This window comes from Schistocerca americana, chromosome 4 (genome assembly GCF_021461395.2).
Source record: "Schistocerca americana isolate TAMUIC-IGC-003095 chromosome 4, iqSchAmer2.1, whole genome shotgun sequence".
NCBI lineage: Eukaryota > Metazoa > Arthropoda > Insecta > Orthoptera > Acrididae > Schistocerca > Schistocerca americana.
Window position 1 is genome coordinate 709,502,585 of NC_060122.1, and position 11,804 is coordinate 709,514,388.

Here is an 11,804-nt window from a genome sequence, read left to right on the forward strand (position 1 = left end):
TTACAATTACAAATAACTTAAATTGGAATGCTAACATAGGTAATGTTGTGGGTAAAGCAAACCAGACTAGGATTGACTGGCAAAATACTAAGGAATACTAAAGAGAAGGCCTACGCTAAACTCGTACCTCCTTTTCTAAAGTACTGGCAGGTGGTGTGGGATCCACGTCAGATAGGATCAACAGAAGACATCAAATAGCTCAAAGAAGGGCAACTCAATTTGTACTACTGTGAAATAGGGGAGAGAGAGCCACAGGTACGTGAATTTGTGTGACAATCGCTAAAACGAAGGCATTTTTTGTTGCAACAGGATCTTCTCATGAAATTTCAATCGCTAACTTTCTCCTCAAGAGCGTGAAAATATTTTCTTGTTGTCTTCCTACATAGGGAGGAATGATTCTCATACTAAAAGAAATCAGAGCTTTCACAGGACAATTTTAGTATCCGTTTCACCTGTGCTCTGTTACAGAATGGAACGGTAGAGAAATAGCTGAATGTGATTCGTTTAACCCTCTGCCTGGCACTGAATTGCAGAGTAATCGTGTAGACATAGAAGTAGCAGTCTGGGGTGGAGTAGGGAAGGGGGGGGGGTGGAATATCAGGGTGCAGATGGAGGGAGGAGAAGTGTTGTGTGGCAGAGCATGTAGGGACTAAGTGGAGCAATCTCTGTTGATCCATTGTGGACATGGGGCAGTGTTTGGTCAAGTATTTAACAATGAAATTCGCCAACAGCTGTGCAGTTGAGTTGTTATTTTATTTTTAAAAATAAAATAAATTAACAATTCAATTGCATGACTGTTGGCAAACTTCATTGTTAAATAAATGGAGCAATGTCGGGAGGCTGAGGGGCAGGAAAGTGGAGGGAGCAGAAAAGGAGAGTAACAGGGAAGGGTAAAGACAGAGGGTGGCACACAGTGATGGTAAGGGGCCATGAATAGGGAGGAGGTGATAGGATAGGGGGTGGAAGCTGTTGGACACAGGGTAAGTTACCATAGGTTGAAAACAGGATAATGTATGGAGTGGAGAACACATTGTAAGTGCAATTCCTACCTGTGCATTTCAAAAAAAGCTGGTGCTGGAGGGAAGGATCCAGATGCCCCACGTCGTGAAGCAGCTGTTGAGATCCCGCATGTAATTTATGTTCAGCTGTATGTTGTGCCACAGGGTGGCCTACCATGCTCTTAGCCACAGTTCGGCAGTAGTTGTTCATTCTCACAGCTGTGCAATGATTGCTGCAGAGCTGTTGTATGATATGGCTGCTATCATAGGTTGCAGGGCCTCTGATGTGGTATGATAAGCCTATGAAAAGATATGAGTAGGAAGTGTTGGGGGGGGGGGGGTGGATTGAGGTCTTCCACATGGATGTGATCCCTGTGGCAGGAGGTTGGGATCAGGAGTGGCATAGAGATGTACTAGGATGCGTGACAGAGGATGTGGTTCAGTTTCTCCAGGGTGGTATTGGGTAAGGAAGGGAACTCCTTTGTTTTGTAGCTGGTTCTTGGTGTTGTGGGAGGATAGGGCATGTGTGGGGGGAGGGAGGTAGGGGGGGGTGAGAGAGATTTGTTTGCAGACCATGCCTGGGGGATAGTGCCTGTCTGCAAAAGCTTGATGAGATCTTCAGCATTCTGGTCAAGAGAGTGCTTGTCACTGCAGGTATGCCACCCACAGGTGGCCAGGTTGTACGGGAGGGATCTTTTCATGTGAAAGGGGTGACAGTTGTCTAAGTGGAGGTGATTGGTGGGTCCAGTGTGGGCTAAGCCATTGGAGAGGTGGTGGTAAACATCCAGGAAGGTGACACGCTGGGTTGAGGAGGACCAGGTGAAGTGGGTAGTAGAGAAGGTGTTAAGCTTGTGAAGCAATGAAGATACGGTGTCGTGGCCCTGAATCCAGATCATGAAAGATGATGTCTTCAGTGAAACCGAACCAGTCCAGGGATTTTTGGTTTTGGGAGGCTGGGAAAGTTCCCTATAGACAGCTCATAAACAGGTTGACATATGAGGGTGTCGTTGCCCATGGTTGTCATGAATTTGCTTGTATATTTTCTCTTCGGAATAGTTGTTATGCACTAGGATAAAGTTAATTAGGCATATGAGGAATGAGGCAGTGTGTGTGGAGTCTGAAGGATGTTGGGAGAGGCAATGTTAAAGAGTGGTAAGACTGGTGTATAGGGACCAGGTGTCAACTGTGCCAAGTAGGGATTCAGGAGATAAAGTGTGGGGATTTTAGAGGAAGTGGTTGGTGTCTTTGATGTGGGAGTCTAGATTTTGGGCAGTTGGTTGGATGCATTTGTCAATGAGGGCCAAAATTCTGTCAGTGGGGGCACAATAAACAGTTCCAATGGGATGTTCAGAGTTTGGTTTGTGGATTTTTGGGGACTATGTAGGTGCATAGTCCCCAAAATCCACAAACCAAACTGGCGTAGGGGTGAGGAGGGAAATTGATTCAGGGAAGAGGTTCTGGGTAGGGTCTAACACTGTAAGTAGGGATTGCAGATTATGGTGGCCTCCTGGGAGGTAATCACTCTGGCAGTGTTAATAGGTGTAATAATCACTGTGATTAATGATAACAGTGGTGTAATCTTTGTTTGCATGTAGGATGATTAAGTCAGGATTTGTTTTGATGTTTTGTGTGGCTGTCTTTTCTACTGCTGAAAGGCTGGTGTTCTTTGGAGTGGTGCTGGGGAAGGATGATGAGACCACGTTGGATGTAAGGAATTCCTGGAAAGGTATCCATGGGTTGCTTAGGTGGGAGGATCACAGTTGGATGTCGGTATAAACGGAGAGGCAGGTTTCAGTGTTAGGATATGGTAGACTTTGGATGGAGAGATTAGTGGCAAAGAAGTGTTTCCCTTTAAGTGATTTGGAGGAGAAGAGTAGGTCTTTGACAAGTTCAGCATGGTTAAATTCGGCTGTTGGGCTAAACGTGATGCCTTTGGATAGGACAAATTCCTGTGGGGCTGAGGTGGAAAGGTGGAAAAACAGTGTTCCGGGAATGTTTCGGCTCTAGATTTAGTGGCGTGTCGGTAGGGTGTTTTGGGGATGGGGCAAGTTGAAAATTTTACCTGGGCAGAGTCAGTGTGTTATGAAGGGTTGATAAAGAGCAGCACTTTGGGTTGGATAGGTTTGGGTAGTGGTGTCCCAAGGTGGCAGTAGGGTAATTTACGGAGGTGGTGTTTAGAGTGCTCCTCCAGGTGCTGGAGAGCAGGGGATTCAATTCAAGAAAAGCGATGTATGTAGGAGGGTTTGCATGGTAGCATTATCTGGCAGAGGGGACAGATATGGTTCTGAGATGACTATGCCAGGGAGACATGCTTTTGCAGTACCAGGTTTGTGAAGGAGAAGGCTTTGGTCAAAAGCTTAATTTGTAGTAGTCTTTTTATTGTGAGTGTCTGTTAACTCTCCATGTCGACTTCATGGTGAGTAGCAATCTATCCTTTCCCTAATATTGTGGATATTCCAATGTGGAGTTCCTATTGTTCGATTTTTGACTAACAGCTATTTTCTAAAGCATTACTCTTCTTAGTACCTGACTTCCGAACTATGCTGTATCAACAATCTCGTCCTCACACAACATATGGCTACATGACCGTGCAGATTGTTGGTGCTGCATCTCATGCCTCAAACCCTAAACAACAATAGTTGTAATTATTCCTATTGATCACATTTCCTCCCCCATTCTCATGTATTTTCATGTTTTATTTTCTACACCCACCCTTGCCATACTAACTTGTGAATCTTGACCAAACCAATCCCTCCCATTTTCCCTTATCCCAACATGGGCATATTCCTGTACCTCATTCATTCCTTTTCTCTTGCATTTTTTGTCTGTTTCTTTGTATTTGTAAATTTTTACATACTTGCGTGTACTTTTGTGTGTCTGTATGTATTTTTACGTGTCTTTCCTGTTATCAGTCTTCTCTCACAACCACCCAAACCTTCATTTGTCCAATTCTGCGTCATTCCCATCTCCCCAAGGCCATCCCAACAACAAAGGACCCCTGCTCCTTCTTTCAGCACTAGTTTAGAAAAGTATCCCTTTCCCTGGCTAAAACCCAGTCCCACATCTGTTCCTTAAATGCTGCCAAAACCATGGAACCCCACCCGCTTCCACCCCCCCCCCCCCCCCCTCCCTCCCTCCCTCCCTCCCCCATGGCCTAACCTTAAAGTTCCTTTCTCTGGATCCTACCCCTCCTGTCACAGTGACCTTCACCTTTTCAGATTCCACCAGTCTCTGGTCTTCACAAAACTGGTACTGCTAAACCATATCTCCATGGCACAGGTATCCCAGAACCACCTTTGTGCCTTCCACTAGGTACTGCTACTGTGCAGTCCCTGCTACACGCATAACATATCTAAAACTGAATGCCCTGCTCTCCAGCATCTGGAGGAGCATTTCCAACACCACTTTCGTAAACTTATGGAACCCGCTGACATCTTACTGCTGCCTTGGGGCACCACTATCCAACCCCTATCCTACCCACAGTGTTTCTCTTCATCAACCCCTCATAGCTCTCGGACACTGCCTAGGTGAAATATTTTCAGTTTGCCACATCCCCAAAACTCCCTAACAGCACTCCTAAACCCAGAGTAGATTCATTCACAGAACACTGTTGTTAACCTTTCCACAAAATCCTCAGCCCCATAGAAGTTTGTCCTCTACAAAGGAATTGTCCTGAGCTCTACAGCCAAATTTAACCAATCTGAACTTGGCAAAGACCTACTCTCCTTCAGCCAATCTCTGCAATGGAAATGATTGCTTTCCCACCTATTCCTCCAACCACAGGCAACCTAATACCAATATTGAACCCTGTCTCTCAGTGCATATCACCATCCAACTGTGAGCCTATCTAATCACCCCTGGTCACCTTCCAGGAATTCCTTACTTCCAACTTGGCTTCATGACCTTTCCCCAGGTCCTTTCCTAAGAACACACTTCTTTCAGTAGAAGGAAGGACAGCCGTATGCAACCTCAAAACAAATCCTGAAATAACCATCCTTTATGCAGACAAAGGTTCCACCACTGTCATTATGAATCAGTCGCTGCCTCTGCCAATTATGACTCCTTCACCAATAAATGCTGCCAGAGTGATCCCATCCTAGAAGTCCAACATTACCACCAATCCTTGCTTAAAGTCTTAGGTCCTCCCCCGAATCCATTTGCATCCTCACTCCTATGACACCTCGCACACCCACCTTCTACTTGCTCCCCAAAATCCACAAACCCAACAATCCTGGACGCCCCATTGTGGCTGGTTATTGTGCCCCCACGGAAAGAATTTCAGCCCTCACACCTTCAACCAATTGCCCATAATCTAGCCTCCCATGTCAGATACACCAACCACCTTCACAGATTCTGCATCATCCCAATCCCTTTACATCCTTGATTGCTAATCATCGCTGTTGATGCCACCTCCCTATACACCAACATCCCTCATGCCCATGGTCTTAGCACTATTGAATGCTATCTTTCCCAACGTCCTTCAGACTCCAAACCCACCATATCATTTCTTTTACATCTTACTAATTTTTCCCTAACCCACAACTGCTTTCCTTTGAAGGGAAGGTATATAAACAAATCTGCAGCACAGCCAAGGGCACCTCATGGCACCCAAATATGCCAACGTTCTTATGGATCATGTAGAGGAAACCTTCCTAGCCTCCTTGTGTGGTTCAAGTCCAATTATGTTATCTTCATGATATGGACTCAGGACCAAGATGCCCTATCTTCATTCCTTCAACAAGCTCAACACCTTCTTTCTCACCTCACCTCATCTCACCTCACCTGGTCTATTTCAATAGATTTCTTTGCCATTTCCCCACACAACCCCAATCCTCCCACCACCACCACCACCACCACCACCAAGAACCAGCTACAAAGAGATTCCCCCTTCGTCACCCAATACCACCCTGGACTGGAGCAACTGAACCACATGCTTCATCAGGGTTTTGATTGCATATCAAGGTGCCCTGAAATGAGGGACAACCTACCCTTACCATCTCTCCTAAAGCACTCTTCCATCACCCACCCAATCTCCACAGCACCCTAGTCCATCCCTGTGCTACTCCCAATATGAACTGCTTGCCACAAGGATCATATCCCTGTGAAGACCCAGGTGCAAGACCTGCCTAATCCATCCACCTAGCACTTTGTATTCCAGCTCTGTCACAGGCTCACCCCTCCCTACCCATCAGAAGCTGGGCCACCTGTGAAAGCAATACCAGCTCTGCTGCAATCATTGCTCAACTTTTTATATTGGTATGATTACCAACCTGCTATCCACTAAGCTGAATGACCACCCTCTGGCACAACATGCAGCCGAACATAGCATGCTCGATTTCAATGGCTGCTTCACAAAGTTACCCATCTGGATCCTCCCCTTCACTACCAGCTTTTCTAAACTTCACAGATGGAGGAGTTATCCTTACAGTACACTCTCTGCTCCAGAAATTATCCCAGCCACAAACTGTGGTAACCTACTATCCCCACACCCTCCACCCAATAGTTTCCACACCCTCTCTGTCCCATCACCTCCCTTTTCACACATCTACTCACTGTGTGCCACACTGCCAATGTGCTTGTGACTTTCAGCGTACACAGAAAATGAATTCTCTTCACGGTAGATCTGCTATCTGCAGGTAGCTAGGCTATAAGGGAACACATTCTGACACACACAGTCCAGTTATAACCTCATTGACATTAAATGTGAGGTTTGAAGAATTCATGGTGGCATTGAAAGAATTATAGTTTCCTAAATGTTTTGAGGACACTGCCAATTTTACATCAGATTACGAGACCATTTCTGTTGAAAGTATCCCTGTGCATGTGCAGATGTAATTGATTGCCTTGCAAGGTAATTCTTGTTTAAAAGAAAAATCCTTTTACGTTAAAACTGCCCACGACTTCGACATTACTTTCCTTGGGCGGAGATTCCATGTCTCCATAATGAGGTTGCAAAAGTGGTATAATATTTAAACATGCATGTGTGAAAGACCTTTTTTATTTACAAAACAAGATTACGTGGGAACCTAAGTGTGAAAATCTATGCTGACAGTTCGTACAAGATAAAAATTATGTCTTCAGCATGTCAAAACTAATTAAATAACACTAAAAATTTATTTTGCTTGTGATCTATGTTGTTGATACATGTGAAATATGAAACAGTCGGAGCAGTGCAACTGCATTGCCATTTAAATGCAACGTGTTCGCAGTTTCCCCTCTGCCCCCTCCTGATGATTGGACTGTTGGGTGGCAGTGGGGGAAGTGTGCACTGAGACTGACTGCTATGCCACTCATATAGGGCAGCCCTCAGAAGTTCAGCATTTGTCTGTTGGGTACGGGCTTGATAATCCTGGGATTCCTGAGCTCTGGGCGTGCTTCAGTGACTACCGTGTGGTGAGGCAGTGGAATGTGCTGTGTCACAGGGAATGGGGATCTTGGGTTGACCGCCCAGTTCACAAGGACAGTAAAAACATCTATATAAAAACCCTCGGTCTCAGGTGTGCTGCTTGCTGATGAGTTACATGGCTGTTGAGGTGGAACAGTGCTTAGTGGGCATCCTCTGGAGAACCTGTCACACCTAAGTTGTATAATGCTTGCCCCGGCACGTGAGCTTATATCTAGGTGGACTTTTATTTCCTTAGCTGCTCGTGGGACCGGTATGGGTCCTTCGAAATGTTCTCTTCCTCCTCCTCCAAGTGGAAAGCGTGGGCTGCTGGTAGGTACCAACAAACTATAAAATGAGGGCTTGTGCAGCCAGTCTTCCTCATTCTGGACTTGTTCGGAGTGGTGGTATTTAAAGTAACAGAACACAAGCTGCTAGTCAGAATGTGGTCTTCATAGTCAAGTGGAAAGAGGGCAGTTTTGAGAAGGTTTTGCCCTTCTACACTCCTGGAAATGGAAAAAAGAACACATTGACACCGGTGTGTCAGACCCACCATACTTGCTCCGGACACTGCGAGAGGGCTGTACAAGCAATGATCACACGCACGGCACAGCGGACACACCAGGAACCGCGGTGTTGGCCGTCGAATGGCGCTAGCTGCGCAGCATTTGTGCACCGCCGCCGTCAGTGTCAGCCAGTTTGCCGTGGCATACGGAGCTCCATCGCAGTCTTTAACACTGGTAGCATGCCGCGACAGCGTGGACGTGAACCGTATGTGCAGTTGATGGACTTTGAGCGAGGGCGTATAGTGGGCATGCGGGAGGCCGGGTGGACGTACCGCCGAATTGCTCAACACGTGGGGCGTGAGGTCTCCACAGTACATCGATGTTGTCGCCAGTGGTCGGCGGAAGGTGCACGTGCCCGTCGACCTGGGACCGGACCGCAGCGACGCACGGATGCACGCCAAGACCGTAGGATCCTACGCAGTGCCGTAGGGGACCGCACCGCCACTTCCCAGCAAATTAGGGACACTGTTGCTCCTGGGGTATCGGCGAGGACCATTCGCAACCATCTCCATGAAGCTGGGCTACGGTCCCGCACACCGTTAGGCCGTCTTCCGCTCACGCCCCAACATCGTGCAGCCCGCCTCCAGTGGTGTCGCGACAGGCGTGAATGGAGGGACGAATGGAGACGTGTCGTCTTCAGCTATGAGAGTCGCTTCTGCCTTGGTGCCAATGATGGTCGTATGCGTGTTTGGCGCCATGCAGCTGAGCGCCACAATCAGGACCGCATACGACCGAGGCACACAGGGCCAACACCCGGCATCATGGTGTGGGGAGCGATCTACACTGGCCGTACACCACTGGTGATCGTCGAGGGGGCACTGAATAGTTCACGGTACATCCAAACCGTCATCGAACCCATCGTTCTACCATTCCTAGACCGGCAAGGGAACTTGCTGTTCCAACAGGACAATGCACGTCTGCATGTATCCCGTGCCACGCAACGTGCTGTAGAAGGTGTAAGTCAACTACCCTGGCCAGCAAGATCTCCGGATCTGTCCCCCATTGAGCATGTTTGGGACTGGATGAAGCGTCGTCTCACGCGGTCTGCACGTCCAGCACGAACGCTGGTCCAACTGAGGCGCCAGGTGGAAATGGCATGGCAAGCCGTTCCACAGGACTACATCCAGCATCTCTACGATCGTCTCCATGGGAGAATAGCAGCCTGCATTGCTGCGAAAGGTGGATATACACTGTACTAGTGCCGACATTGTGCATGCTCTGTTGCCTGTGTCTATGTGCCTGTGGTTCTGTCAGTGTGATCATGTGATGTATTTGACCCCAGGAATGTGTCAATAAAGTTTCCCCTTCCTGGGACAATGAATTCACGGTGTTCTTATTTCAATTTCCAGGAGTGTATATCCAAAAGGGCTTAGAGGGAATCTGTGGCTCTTTAAAGTCAGTCAGGTGCTTGTGCATCAGGATGTTGTTGATGGAAACTTCTAATTCCCAGAAAGCAGTGAACCTCCAAACAGCTAGATGTCTTGGTGAGTAGGCAGTAGAGACAGAACTGCACACCACCTAGAACTACAGCAAAGGTGTTGTGACTTGCATGGATCTCATTGACATTCCCAGAAAGTTGGCCCAAGACAGCATTGCTGATGTGCGAAGTATTAAGAAAAGGGTGAATGGCAATCTAGTGAAATTGGACTCCTTTATACTTACTTTCAACAGCACGAAACTCTAGAGCATGTTGTGGAGGCTTCCTTTGCCTCAGCATGAAGCCTTATTTCCCCAACCCAATGTGCTGTTTTAAGTTTGGGCACACTACTGTCAAATGTAAGGGAGAAGCCACTTGTGGCAAAAGTGGAAAGGTCATCCATGAAGGAGCTGTTCAACTTCTGTAAAGTGTGTGAACTGCTCTGGGGATCACCCTGTATGCAGTAGTGTCTTTCTTCAAGAAAAGAAGATACAAGAGATCAAAACCACTAAACATATCTCGTATGGGGAGACTAAAAAGATCTATGAGGCCATGTAGTCCATGATGTTTGTACCTCCTTTGCATCTGTTGTTAAACGGCCAGTCCCTAAAACTGATGCTGCTACACAAATGGAGGTTGCCAGTGTTAGCGCAAGTACCTCTGTCAGTGCATTTGTTCTGCTGCAGTTATTTTGAAGCCCATACCTCACCCTAGAATAGCAGATAAGCTTGTGGTTACTGCTATTCTGGAGCTCCCTGCCCCTCCAAAGGTTCAGCCTGGTTGACTGTCCAGTGCTGTTACTACCACAGCCCTGGTTGTGGCTCCAGAGCCCACCCAGGGCAAAAAATCATAGACAAAGTATCAACCACAGACAGAGCTGAAAAGTCAAATGTCCGATGATGTTGAGATGATCCTCTCCGACGTATCTCTTGATTACTCTACAGAGCTAATGGACCTTGGTGTTGGACTGGGGCCATCATCTCGCCCCAAAGGTGAGCCTCCTCACATGGTAGGCTCCACTCCCAGGTAGAAAGACAGGGTGAAAGTGCAAGTGGACTTCAGATCCAATTACCCTCTCCATGTGGAAGCTGGAATTGACACTATCTGAGACTTGTGATACTGTACCTGGTCATGATCAAATCTGGTACTGGATGCTTTTGACATTTGCTAGCATCATCAAACGAAATCGTGCTTGAATGTTTCAGTCTTACATATGAGGGTGAGTCAAATGAAAACCTTAAATATTTTTTGTGCAGAAGTGGTACAAAGCACTTTTTTATGTCCCAAGTAGGTGATATGCTTTTGGATTGTTTTGGGCAGGAGAATGGTGTTCCCCAGGGCAGTGTTTTAAGCAGGTTGGTTGGTTGATTTGTGGGAGGGGCCAAGCAACGAGGTCATTGGTTCCATCGGATTAGATCAGGATGGGGAAGGAAGTCGATCGTGCCCTTTCAAAGAAACCATCCCAGCATTTGTCTGAAGCGATTGAGGAAAATCATGGAAAACTTAAATCAGGATAGCCAAATGTGGGTTTGAACTACCATCCTCTCGAATGTGAATCCCGTGTGCTAAAAACTGTGCCGCTTCGCTCTGTGGTGTTTTGTTACCTCTTTGCCTTAGCCATAAGCAGTATCACAACTACAGTAAGGAGTCCTGTACAATGCAGTGGACAATTGTGCTGTTTTCTGTTCCTTCTCCAGTTGTCACCACACCTTGTAGTGATTCAAGAATTTCTGTGTAAATTCTAGAACCACTCAGCCTTCTACCATCTCGAACACGATATTCTAGATACGAGTGTGGGATGGTAATATCCTACCTACTGCGCATCACATGTTTGTGTGTGCAGGTTTAAAATCAGGCGCGGGAAGAAAGTAGACTCAGCGGTCAAACGGCACCAACAAGTACCTGCCGGGCAATGCATAGATGTGTTAGTGAGTGTGTAAGGAAGAACCATGCAGTTTACATGCCGCTCTGTGCTTATTGTGTCAGTGACTATTGTTAATTGAAACAAGAACAGTTGAAAAAGTGCTCTTGAAGACTCTTGACTCAGCCTTGGTAGAGGCAAGACGCGTTTTCTGATTAATTTTAAGAAAGTCGTAGTAGTCAAGCCAATTTTCTTTTAACTGTAGCTCATTTTGTTTCTAATGTTCGACAGTACGAGGTACTTACAGAAAGTTACATATGTATATTGAAAGTGTGAATTATATTGTGCATGAAAGTCAAATACATTGTTAACTGATGAAAAGGAAAGTTTGTATGTCTACTTTCGCACTTTAAGTCATCACAAAACGTTAGAACGTGGCGACCTGCGTGAAAGGACCAAAAAAAAAAAAAAAAAAACGGGAATTTTCAGTTAAAAATGAGTAAAGAATCTGTTGTGTGTTGCCATAGCAACTAAACATAATACGACAAGGGATTTACTCTGAGACATTGGAATATGTTCA